This window comes from Podarcis vaucheri (assembly GCF_965113315.1).
Source record: "Podarcis vaucheri genome assembly, chromosome: 9".
NCBI lineage: Eukaryota > Metazoa > Chordata > Lepidosauria > Squamata > Lacertidae > Podarcis > Podarcis vaucheri.
The window spans coordinates 52,335,574-52,348,254 of record NC_138767.1 but is presented as its reverse complement, the minus strand read 5'-3'; the positions used below and the strand labels follow the sequence as shown (position 1 = coordinate 52,348,254).

Below are 12,681 nucleotides of genomic sequence, written 5' to 3'. Positions count from 1 at the left end.
AGCAACCTTTTTCAGCATGTGGTGGGCTAGACTATATTGGGGAGGGGGGGATGAATGAATTCCTATGCCCCACAAATAACCCAGAGATGCATTTTAAATAAAAGGACACATTCTACTCATGTAAAAACACGCTGATTCCTGGACTGTCCGTGGGCCAGTTTGAGAAGGCGATTGGGCTGTATCTGGCCCCCGGGCCTTAGTTTGCCTACCCCTGATCTACATTAATAAGTACTGTAGAAAGGTTTTTTTCCTCTGAAATGTTTTCCTGGTCCATCAATAGCAACATACTGGAAGTTCCTTTTCAATTTAAAGAGCAAGTCAGTGAACCCCCAAAAAGAGAAAGCGTATTGATACCAATGCAAAAACATGGTTACGTGAATACACAAAAGTGCATAAATTATATATATATCTGTTTGGGTTATATATAGGTATAAATCTAGTATCAGACTGCAGCAGCTTATAGGTAAGATAACATAAGTTAGTGGTATCGCTAGATATGACACAGCTCATTAAAACATGATGTTGTAGTAGCTGGTGTGCAAGAGCTATGATGACCCTATGTGGAATCAATGCACTTCAGTGGCTAGAGTGTTAAGAACATAGTTACTTGTACAGATCCCTGCCTTTAAATACACACATACACACACACACACACACACACACACACACCCTTAATTTTCTTGCCAATGAATGGGGACAGGATATGCTTCCCTTCAGTTTTGCAACCCCAGGGCACTCTGTTGGAGTAGAGTGTTCTTTCTGGCAGGCAGAGAGGAGGGATGCAATGCGAACATTTAGCATTAATAGTTGGATATTGCAACCCCTGGTGTTTGGTTATATTATTGGGGGAGCAATAAAGAATTATGTAAGTTGGAAATTATGACATTAGTCCCTGCTGAGTATGTGTAGCAATGAGGAAGGGGCTATGGGCAGGGTCTCAAAGAGAGGGACTATTACAAAGATCTAGCTAAAGTTACACAAAAGCCTCTATTTCACAACGACAGACATAGACTAGATTTTAAAATCTAGTCGCTATACATAGATGCCACTGGATAAAAATGCTCTCCCGAGACACAAAATGTGAGGCAGAGGGGAGAGGTACGAATTATGCCACTGAATAACAGGCTGGTTTAAAGGTTTGAAAACAGAATAGCAAAATGATACTTCAAGCATCCCCCCCCCCAATACTATTTCAATACTGAAAGAATACCTTTCAATACTGAAAGAATGCCTTTTGGGCATTCAAACTTTTGCTCATGATAGAGAGATTTGAGTCTGTCTCCTAGTCCTCTCCCTTCTCCAGTTCCTCTGAGAGGAACACAAGCAGCTGCATTAGTTAAGACCATTGGTCCATCTAGTGGAGCATTCAGACGGGACATTCTCTGCCCGACCTGGGGATACATCTTGGCACCTTGTGCAAGTCCCATTCTCACAGGTATTTACCAGGAAGAGGGGGGAGGGATGTAAACTTTGGCAAGCTCTATGAGTTACCTCTGTGGGCAACTAATCATGTTTGTTGTTGTTTAGTCATGTCCGACTCTTCGTGACCCCATGGACCAGAGCACGCCAGGCACTCCTGTCTTCCACTGCCTCCCGCAGTTTGGTCAAACTCATGCTGGTAGCTTTGAGAACAGTGTCCAGCCATCTCATTCTCCGTCGTCCCCTTCTCCTTGTGCCCTCAATCTTTCCCAACATCAGGGTCTTTTCCAGAGGCGCCGACTTATAAAAAATATTGGGGGGCCCATACCGGGGTCCATACTGGCGGCAGGATGGCAGTGGTGCTTTTGCATGCAAGAACCGGCCTGCCCTCCCCAGGCTTCGCGCCGGGAGGCGGCCACCCCCTCCTACCAACGTCACCTTAGCCGAACCCAGAAAAAAAGCCCCGCTCCGGAGGCGGGAACTCCCGTCCCCTCCATTCTCCCCTCACCCCGGTCCCTCGCCGGGGACGAATACGCCGTTCCTCGGCCCCGCGGCTCCATTCCTTTCTAAAGTCCCGCCGCTGGGGGTCTTCCTCTGACTGACCAACCTGCCCGCCCCTTCTCAGGAGCTCCCGGTCACTTTGGGAGGCACGCGCCGGAGTCCCCTGCGCGGTTTTTGGCAAGGTGCCTAATAATTTTCTTAAATTGTTGGGGGGGCGGAGCCCCCCCAAACGAATTTTTGAGGGGGCTCGGGCCCCCTCAGGCCCCATGGAGTCGGCGCCTATGGTCTTTTCCAGGGAGTCTTCTCTTCTCATGACGTGGCCAAAGTATTGGAGCCTCAGCTTCACGATCTGTCCTTCCAGTGAGCACTCAGGGCTGATTTCCTTCAGAATGGAGAGGTTTACTGAGAAGTAATTCAGCGGCAAATGTGCAGTCGAAGAACACTCTCTTTCCCCACATATAAAAAGGGTGGTAGGTTTGTTTCATTTATTTGGGGGGGGGGGTAAGCACTGAAGTGATGCTGCTTCCTAGGATTTGTTCTCCCAGGCCACAGATCCCATGGAACTCATGGGGACATGCTTCTGAGTAGACCCGTGTAGAACTGCCCTGTTAAGCCGGGTGCTTGACGGTGTGAGGGGTGTGCGCACGTTTTTGTTTTTGTTTGTTTTGGCTTGCTCTTGCTTCTTAAAGGGCTTAATTTTGATGGATGCTTGGTTCTTCCAGAGAACCTGTTTTCTCCCCTGAGCCGGTCTCATTCCACAGAACATGTGGTGAAATAAATCAGTTTCCAGGGGGCAGTTGCGCTGAACTAATCCCTTCCTTACAACAACAACAACAACAACAACAACAACAACAACAACAACAACAACAAGCAAGGTGGCGCGCAGCGGAGTCTTACGCCTCCTTTTAATTATTAGCCGCTTTATGGCGGCATCAGTTTTCGCGGACCAGACCCTCGATCCTTAATGCGCATCCACAGCTAGGTGGCGCGAGCTGCGGTAGGTGGACAGGCGAGCGCACGCCGCGAGTCCCTTGAGAATGCGCAGAGCGCAGCCCTTCCGCCCGCGCGCAGTCCCTCCCTCCTCCGCAACTCCGAGTTCCAGGCCAACCCCGAAACACTGGCTCTGCCCGGTGGCGCCCTGTGACTGACTGCGCCCGGCCTTCCTCCTCGTCCTCGTCCTCCCAAATTCCGATTGGCTGTGGGCGCAAAGGCGAGGACGCCGTCTGGTTGGCTGACCAGCCTCCTGAGGGTCCTAGTGCCCCAGCTCTCGTTGCGCTTGCAGGAAAGGCGGGCCCGACGCGACGTAGCCACACGCTCTGCTGCCGCTGCAGCCACAGCTCCGGCCGGGGGTGTTTTGTTTTGTTTCCTTTTTTTCTTTTTTGCGGGCCGCTTAAATAGGACGGGCCGGGCGCTCCAGCTGCAGAGCGCCTCGTCGGTGTAGCCGTCGCCGCCGCCACTTGACCAGGGGCGAGACGAAAGCAGGTGGGTGAGTCAGCCCGCCAAGACCGGCGCCTGTCATCCCGCAAGGAGAGGGTTGAGCCCAGCGCGCGGCGGAAGAAGCTTCCGCGGCCCGCGGGGACTTCCCCGCTTCTTCCCCCGCCTAGAGCCGCTTTCCTCCAGGCGGACCTTTCCTTCCCAACCGCCGCCGCCTCTGTGGCTGCTGCCGGGAAAGGGGGCGGGGAAGAGGGGGTCGCCCTGGCTCGAGAGCCGCACGCCAGGAAGCCGAAGCTTTCCGCAAGGGGCCTCCCCGCCATACATAGGCCGACTGGAGAGGCGCCGCCGCCGCCGCCACGGTTTGCGGGGACCAGGCGAGCCTTGCCATCGAGCCGAGGTCGGTCGCAGCATCTTCGGGGGGAGGGGCGGCGTTGGCGGGAGGTGGTTTGGGGGAGATGATGTTCCGGGTTGTCTAGGGCTCGGGAGATGGCTGGCACTGGGCTCCTCCGCATGCCGCCCCCGGCCAGTCTGAAGGCGCAGATGGACGCAGATTTTCTCATTATGGTGACGGGGAAGTGGTTTGTCTTTTGGACAAGCGTTTGCTGCATTCCGAGGCACTGAATGTCAGGTCAGGGAAAGGGGGAGACTAATCCATTCCCCCCCCCCCGACTTGGAATGTGTGTCATTATTATTATTATTATTATTATTATTATTATTATTATTATTATTTGCCACCACGCTAAAACTACGAGAGCTTTTGCATATGGGCCTGTAAAAAGGTGCAGCTAGCCAGGTCAGCAATGCTGCCCGCTTGCCACTAACTTGCTCCCCCTTGGGCTGGCTTCTTATCACATGATGGAACTTTCCTCGGCTTGCTCCAGCACCATCAGGGTTTGGTAGAAAGAACAGCTCAGTATAACGATATTGTTATTTGGAGGTGGGATCTGCCTTGCAGAGGTCCTTGGACTGCTGCCCAACCAGTTGGGATAGGCATGAAATGCTTTTAGGTAAAAGTGTCTAATGGTAGCATTGCTGCAGAAATAGTAATTTATTATGGACCGGGCCATTCTGTTCCCATTTAGGATTGCCATATTTCAAAAAGTAAAAACCAGGACACCCCGAAAGTTGTCAAGCCTTTTTTTTTTTTTTTTTAGGAAGCCACTGAAATGTTGTGACAGATTGGTGCAGAATATTCAACAGGTTTAGCAATTGAAGTAGGAATATTCTTCCTTGAGGATAAAAGGCTGTGGCTTCATTTCAATATTTGAACAATGGTGATTAGGCTAACCAGAGCTCATTTGGAAGCATATTCATGGTGTTTTACTGTTGGATATGTGTCAGCTTTGGTTGATGGTCAGATTATTGCTGTGGTGGTTTAATGTCCTCTATTTTGGGTGCTTGGATAGCTTCTCACAGGTATGTAGAAAGCAGAAGAGGGGATACTTTGGCGGGTAGAAGAGGGGAAAAGGAGGGAGTATGGTAAAGGAATAGGCAAACGTAACCCCTATAGTATCATAAATTTGCCTAAGAGTAAAAGATGGAGTAGATACCTTCTGAGTGGATGTTTGCTTGAGTCGTATTGCTTAGTGCAAAGTGGCTCCAAAAGCAGCTTAATGAGACTCTTGCTGGGGGTTTTTTTTAGGTAGCTCTTAACTACACACTAAAAAGGTAGTGATAATCCAAAATATACTATACTTTTAGTAAGGTAAAATTAGTCTTTGATCTCTTAGTGGAATGCTTTTCGAACTAACATTTACTGTCATTACTAGGAGTCATGTTGTCCTAGAGGGCCTTATGCCCCTTGGGTTCCTCGCTTTTAAATGCTCTTATGGTGCCAGAAGTTCTGGTACTGTTTCTACTTGTTTGCTTGCCATAGGACTAGAGTGGTGGCCTTCCAGATGCTGTTGGGCTTCAACTCCTATCAGCCTCAGCCAGCAAGGCAAACAGCCAGGGATGATGGGTGTTGTGATACACTTTCAGTTGAAAGGATAGCCAGCTTAGCCATCAGTTACAGCAGAAACAAAACTTTAGAGGCTAACAAATATGTGGGTCCACAAATTTTCATCAGTCACCAAGAATGAAGGACTGTAGTCCCAGAAAGCTCATTCCCTAATAAATTGGTCTTTAACAGTGGCAGAACATATGCCAGTGTTGCCCGGGGTGGGCGTATGGGATGTGCCCCTGACGGGGGCGCGTGCCACAGTTCAGAGTTAGGAGAGGGGTGAGGAAGCTGCTGCCCACTCTCTTCTTTCTCTCCACTGTCAGGTCAGGTCAGGCCTGACCCGGGGCCGGTGTTGTGCCAGGCCCAAGCGCTGCAGCCTCGGTGCAGCTCCTTCTGGCCAGGATCCGATGAAGGAGCCTACTCTGGGGGTGCCTGTTTGCGTTTGGGGCCACAGCACACACACACCCTCCCACGCTTCACCTCTGATCCTTAATGTTTGTTTTTGGTTGTTCTGATAAAATCATACTGTGATCTACTTTACAGGATTGCTGTGAGGATAAAGCAACTATAAAACACTTTGCCAAACTTAAAATGCTATTAAAACAAGTAGAATGGTGCAGAGAATGGTCCAGATGAGAACTCAGTGTGCAGAGCCTATATGTAGTATATTTAGGGTCATGGATAGCACCCTGCCCGTACCCTCCACCCAGGCAAACCTGTCCTAGCAGATAGCCACATACTGCATTTGCTGAGGACCCACATGTAAAGTCTGGTTTTTGTAGGTCTGCATATCCTGATTGTGTTCCCAATGCTTTTCTCTTTGATTTTCAGATAGTCTTTTTCCAAGATTCCAAACTTGGTCACCCCTTTCTCAATTCAAAAATTGGGAGTAAGCAGGTGGGAGACACATTTTATTTTGCTTGTTTTTTATTTATCAGTTTTACATTCATATCCATTCCACCTTTCATCCAAGGAACTCAAGGTGGCACTCACGCACCCACTTTCCCCCATGTTATTCTTGCAACCACCCTGTGAGGTATGTTAGATTGAGAGACTGTGAATGACCCAAGGTCACACAGGAACCTTTGTGCCTGAGTAGGTGACTTTTACCCTGATCTCCCAGGTCTTAGTCCATTTAATATCCTTCTACTTTATTCCACATTCTGGAAAGAATGTGGAACATATAAATGAATAAGCTGGGAAAGGAGAATAATATATTTCCATAGGTTTGGAAACTTATGGGGTCCCTTTTTTAGCAGTCCTGTGTGGATCACCAATTCCAGCCTTCATTTCTAACCAATTCAGACTGCAATCCTGCAAACACCTATCAGGAAGCAAACCCTATGGGATTCTGAGTAACATACAGTTACTGTGGCATGAATCTGCACAAACAATTCTGAACCAAGTTAAGCTGCTTGGTTAGGTGCTCAGTATTTATATAACTGTGGTGTTTGAGTGTCTAGTGTTTCCTTGAAAAGGAGGATAAAAGAGAGGGCCAGAACAGTTAATGGACACGCGGCTTTTTTCTCCCATTAGAGAAGCAACTGCGACAGAAAGGACCTCTTCTGAACCAAAGAAAGACATTTTTCAGTTTAGTTACCCTAGGTGTTTGTAAAACTTCAATGATTTGCAAGGGAGGAGGATGGGGAGAAATCAGTGACCTCCTAGATGCCCTGCCAGGTCCAGTGACCACCCAAATTTTGGTGAAAACCAAAATTATACTAGCTGTTAAATTGTTGTGCTATATAAATGTGCCTGAGGAGACCAAGATTTGCCCATCAAGTACTGTATACTTGTAGCCTTTTTTGTAGCAATATAGGTGCTCAAATTTATCCACAGCTAAGTTACAAATAGATTACTTGAGGGAAAAACATTTAAAAGTAGGAATACACTAAAACAAAATGTATCATGAAAATAACAGTGCAATCCCACCCTATTGAATTCCCTATTTAAGACCTGTTGAATTCAATGGAGCTTCTCCCAGGTAAGATGGTTAGGACTTGTGGCCTTAACTATGTGTTTGTTGCATAACTATACTGCTTAAGACTGCAGGTAGGGTATAAACCTCCTACATTTAGCAAGCTAACATGCAGAACAAAAGATCCTAGCTGTGTAACTGGGCACCAGTTGATCTCTTTATAGAAAATGTGCAGAATGTTAAGATGAGTGGAGTAGCATTTGGGCAGGTAGTTCATTCACAAGTAATGCCTTTTTTGTTACGATGATGTTGACTCTGAAGTACCTATTTCTCAAGGTTATGACATTAATTCTCTAGAAATCATGTTTGCTTCTGTCTAATGAGGTGTTGTCCAGATGCTGTCTTGAGAGAACATAATTTGCAGCTCAGTAACCTGGAATTCTGAAGCAACACACAGCCAGGGTCTGATTGTGCTGTTTGCTGAAACACTTGTAGTCCCTGTAAAGATACACAAGACTTACTGCCATTTTAAATTGTTGGGAACGATGAAGAAATGAGTTAGGTTGTATCTAGGTTATGAATCTGTAAGAAACTAAAACAAGTTAACTTCTGTATTCATCCTCAAACTAAGGTTTAAAGTGCTCTCCAAACTTTGTTTCAACAGCAATGGAGATTATACTTGCTTTCAGGCAAGAAAAAAGAAACCTTGTGGCTAAGATCTCTGCTTGGTTATAGATGTTTCTATAGATGTTGCACATGGTAACAAAACTAGAAAGAAAGAAATCACACAGGGACAACCAGGGGCTCTTCTGAGAACAAGTATATCAATGTTGAACAGCAGACCTTTTGAAGCTCATTGAGGGTTGGGGCATTTGTAGCTTATTAATACAAACCCTCCACGTAGCGCAAGGGTGTGCTTGCCACACTTTTCTCCTGACAAAGAAAGAAAAGTGTCGGAAAAGTTACATGGAATACAGAAATCTTCGTATTTTCCTTAGAATGATCTCTGCTTCAGAAAGCTAGACTTTGTTTCTTGCAAATGCATTCCAGTGATACTATTTTAAGACTATCTGCATGGGTTGCTAGCTAGGATGATGCTCAGTGTTTAGCAATGCATTGTTTCATAAACTCCATTGCTAAGTCTTCATTGAATTTTAGGGCAGTGGATTTTTTTCCTGCTCAAGGCAGAACTTGACCACAGTCAGTCCTAACTTTCTTGCTCCATCTTGTGAATGCTGAAACATCTATATATGTTATTTAAATATCACTTAAATTTCCAAACATACGAATTACAGATGGGTAGCCGTGTTGGTCTGCCATAGTCAAAATAAAAAAATTCCTTCCTGTAGCACCTTAAAGACCAACTAAGTTAGTTCTTGGTATAAGCTTTCGTGTGCATGCACACTTCTTCAGATACACTGAAGAATACAACAATACAAACATACGAACAACACAAACATACGAACAATACAAACATACGAACTCCACTGTTGCTACCCAAAGGCCTTGGTACCAACTGAAAAAATGCCTGTGTAGACCAAACCATAAATGGCTACTTGAAACTGCTGTTTTACCAGCCTTCCAAACCATGGACCTGAATGCTTGGCTGCTGCTCTTTGTTGAGTGTTAACTTAAATTGAGTACCACTGGCTGATTCATTAATCACTGTCAAAATAATGTTTCTGATCGGTTTCATTTTCCGTTTCCCTATTGTGCTATTAAGCAATAAATGGACTTCTGCCAGACTATTGGGATGGTTTTTTTCTGACTTACATTCTGCAGAAGTAATAGAAAAACTATTTCATTTACACTGAGAATTGTTTTAGCTAGCTTGATGCCTGTCTTAAGACACACCAATGTCTTAATGTGGCTTAGAACAGATTTCTCAAATGTGACCATTTGTTTTTAAAAAAGATTAAGTGTTCCAAAGGGAACCAAAACATGAGCAAAAGTTTCCATTTCAATCAGTAGATTCATGTTGATTAAGCATTTCTTAACCCCAAAGATAAGATGGGCTAAATTGGAACTTTAAATGGGGAACTTGCACAGCTTCTAATAGCCCCATGTAGGTAGAACTGACTCCAGTAACAGAGCAATGCCTCTGATTAAGCAACTCATGCAATTATTTTTCCCCTCAATCAAACAGCAGAGTGGGAGGGAGAGAGGCTATTGGCTGCTGGGTTCTAACGCTATAATGAAGAAGTTGACAGTTGCCCTCGAACGATGTCTGCCTATTGCCAGACAAAAGGAGAACATTCTGCCTTCTGTAAATAGATTATTGTACTTGCTGGTAGAGGAGGAGGAGCTAGGAATGGCTGCATTCAGCCAACTTGGCTGACTTCCACAAAGCTGAGTTCAGCTGGAAAGACCACATCTTGGCTGATTCAGTATTTTCCTTATTCATGTGTCAAGGAGCTTTTGGCTGGCTTGAAGCTTAGCATTTATTAACTGAGCATGTTATAAGACAAGGACAGAAACCTGCATGCACAGCTCCCTCACTGTGCACTCTCTTCTAAAGCTAAACCTTTTGGGTGGCATTTGACTAATTTGTACTCGGAGGAGACCTATTGAGATCAGTGAACTTAAGTTAGTCATAACTGACTAGGTCAGAAAGCACCCTTTACTCTCTAAGTAATGACCATATTATATTTAAAGGGAGAGTTGAATTCTACCATATACACAAGATGCTAGTTCTGTCCCACATATAAAGTGTGTGTTATCTGGATGTAATATCTAGGGTATTGTCCTTATCCTCAATGGACTTCAATATTACATATGCCTGCAAAAATGTTTTACTTCCTTAGCTCTTGGGTGTAGAACTGAAGTATAATCCCGTTTGCTATATATCAAGTACTGTATATTATAATGCTAATACAACATACTAAACTATGTACCCTTGACTGGTTAATTTTACAACATGAGGCCACTGGAGATCATCCCCAAGTAGAAACTATAAACCTGGGAGTTCAATTCAGCATGGACTCACGCTGCTTCAGTCTAATCTAGAGTTCACTGGTAATACAGATATCACAGAAGCTCTTTGGATACTGGCTTATCCACGGCAAGTTGGACTTTGTGTTTTCTGACTGAAGTCCTATTAAATCTTATTGGATCCTAAACTTGACGCAACAGGAGCTAAACTTAGATGTAAAAAGGTTTCCCAATAATTTCATAATAAGCTTAACCTAAGTCTGGTGGCGCTGTGGGTAAAAGCCTCAGCGCCTAGGGCTTGCCGATCGAAAGGTCGGCGGTTCGAATCCCCGCAGCGGGGTGCGCTCCCGCTGCTCGGTCCCAGCGCCTGCCAACCTAGCAGTTCGAAAGCACCCCCGGGTGCAAGTAGATAAATAGGTACCACTTACCAGCGGGAAGGTAAACGGCGTTCCGTGTGCTGCGCTGGCTCGCCAGATGCAGCTTTGTCACGCTGGCCACGTGACCCGGAAGTGTCTGCGGACAGCGCTGGCCCCCGGCCTCTTGAGTGAGATGGGCGCACAAACCCCAGAGTCTGTCAAGACTGGCCCGTTCGGGCAGGGGTACCTTTACCTTTACCTTTAAGTCTGAAATAGGAATTGCTAATTTCAGTGAGCTATACTTCCAAATGGAGTGTAGGCTAAGGAGAATATTTCTCAAAATATAGGAAGTGTATAACACCTTATTGCTTATCCTAATTTTCTCTTGCCATGTCTAGTATCCTTAGATGACCTATCTCTGCATAAGGTACATCTAGCTTATTGGCGTGGCTTTTACAGGTGCTAAATAAGTTGACTGTATTTAATCTCTTTTTAAAAAGTCACATTGCTCTTTATCATATGGTCTTAAGTGTTATTTTAATGGCAAATTGGCAAGTTCTTTTGCACACCAACTCCCACATACAAAAAGGTGGGGTGAAAACAAAATCAGCAGCAGTACCAGTTGAACTAGGGCTTACTTTTAATGAGGAATGTAGACACAGTTCAGGAAACAAGTTGGTTTAGATTTTTGGCATGTTGCATGTACAAAAGGGTGCAAGTCGAAGGATATGATGGCTTGATTTGAAGGCTTTGAAAAAAGACCTTGCACCCAAAATATCAAAGAGCTTGGTGAATTGGGGGGGGGGGGTAAATTGACTGTGGTAAGTCTTTACAGCATGTATAAGAATAACTTGGCATTCATGTAGTGATCAAAGCATATTTTGTTTCTGTAAACCTTCCCAACTATGATGCAAGCTAGACTGGTTTTCTTGCCAGTGAGAGAGAGTTTTCTTGCCAGTGAGAGAGAGTTTTCTTGCCAGTGCGGTGTAGTGGTTAAGAGCGGTAGTCTCGTTATCTGGGGAACCAGGTTCGCGTCTCCGCTCCTCCACATGCACCTGCTTGGTCACCTTGGGCTAGGCACACTTCTTTGAAGTCTCTCAGCCCCACTCACCTCACAGAGTGTTTGTTGTGGGGGAGGAAGGGAAAGGAGAATGTCAGCCGCTTTGAGACTGCTGAAGGGGAGTGAAAGGCGGGATATCAAATCCAAACTCCTCCTCCTCCTCCTCTTCTTCTTCTTCTTCTTCTTCTTCTTCTTCTTCTTCTTGCCATATTGCAGAGGGCAGCGATGAGACTTCGAGTATACTAGCTTGATATTTATTTATTTATTAGAGAAGAGAAGAGCTAGGGAGGCTTCAGCTGGTAGCATCCTGCCTTACAGCTTGTGCTTCTTAACTCCTGCACTATGCAAACCGTCTTGGCCTTCTGAGGCTTTCAAATTAATCTGCTCATTTTGCTGACACTATTATTGCTAGGCCAGCCTTTGAACTAAGGGGAAAAGGCATTATAGACTGGAGAGGTAGGTGGAGGCAGAGTCTGAAAGGCACAGCAAGCAGATGACCTTAAGTCGTACACATCACTTTGGACCCTGCTCCCATCAGATCAACAAATTGTTCCAGAGAAGCTCAGGTTAATCAGAAGTTTCCCAGCACCTTCTTATGGAGAACATTGGTGGCAAATCAGCTTTTCTGCAAGACTGTACATCACTATTGAGCTTCAGATCTACAGTCATACCTCATGTTATGTTTGCTTCAGGTTGTGCGTTTTCAGGTTGCATCCCGCAGTGACCTGGAAGTACCGGAAAGGGTTACTTCCAGGTTTCACCGCTCACGCAGATGTGCAAAATGATGTCACACGCATGCACAGAAGCAGCGAATCACGACCCGCATGCGCAGATGCGGGTTGCGTTCTTTTCAGGTTGCGAACAGGGCTCCGTTATGGATCCCGTTCGCAACCAGAGGTACCACTGTACTGAACAGCTGCAGAAGAGTGTTAGGTGTGTTCTAGGCTTTGCTAGGCCGAGTAGGTCTAGTAAGCCACCACTTGAACACTTGGAATATGCAGCCTAGAATAGTCAGCAGAATCCTCTGCAATTTGCATGCGGTCTGGCAGCAGACAAACCGATGTGGAAAGTGTTCACTGAAGGCAGTCTGAAAACCACTGCCCTAGTGAAAGATTAGATG

The 12,681-nt window shown here is 45.8% G+C and overlaps 2 protein-coding genes across 5 annotated transcripts in view; one reads left to right on the top strand and one right to left on the bottom strand.

Moving 5' to 3' along the window:
* The window catches only part of HELT (helt bHLH transcription factor), a 131,487-nt gene that overhangs the window by 76,156 nt on the left and 42,650 nt on the right, over positions 1–12,681 (bottom strand). The window lies entirely within an intron of this gene.
* The window catches only part of ACSL1 (acyl-CoA synthetase long chain family member 1), a 46,516-nt gene continuing 36,891 nt past the window's right edge, over positions 3,057–12,681 (top strand). Inside the window, exon 1 of one of the 4 annotated variants that reach the window (XM_082237911.1) lies at positions 3,057–3,402. The gene's annotated coding sequence lies outside the window, so the exon portion shown is untranslated. Of the gene's footprint in view, positions 3,407–3,519; positions 3,752–12,681 lie in introns of those variants that run through there. The other 3 variants (XM_082237910.1, XM_082237908.1, XM_082237909.1) reach the window with 3 other exon arrangements.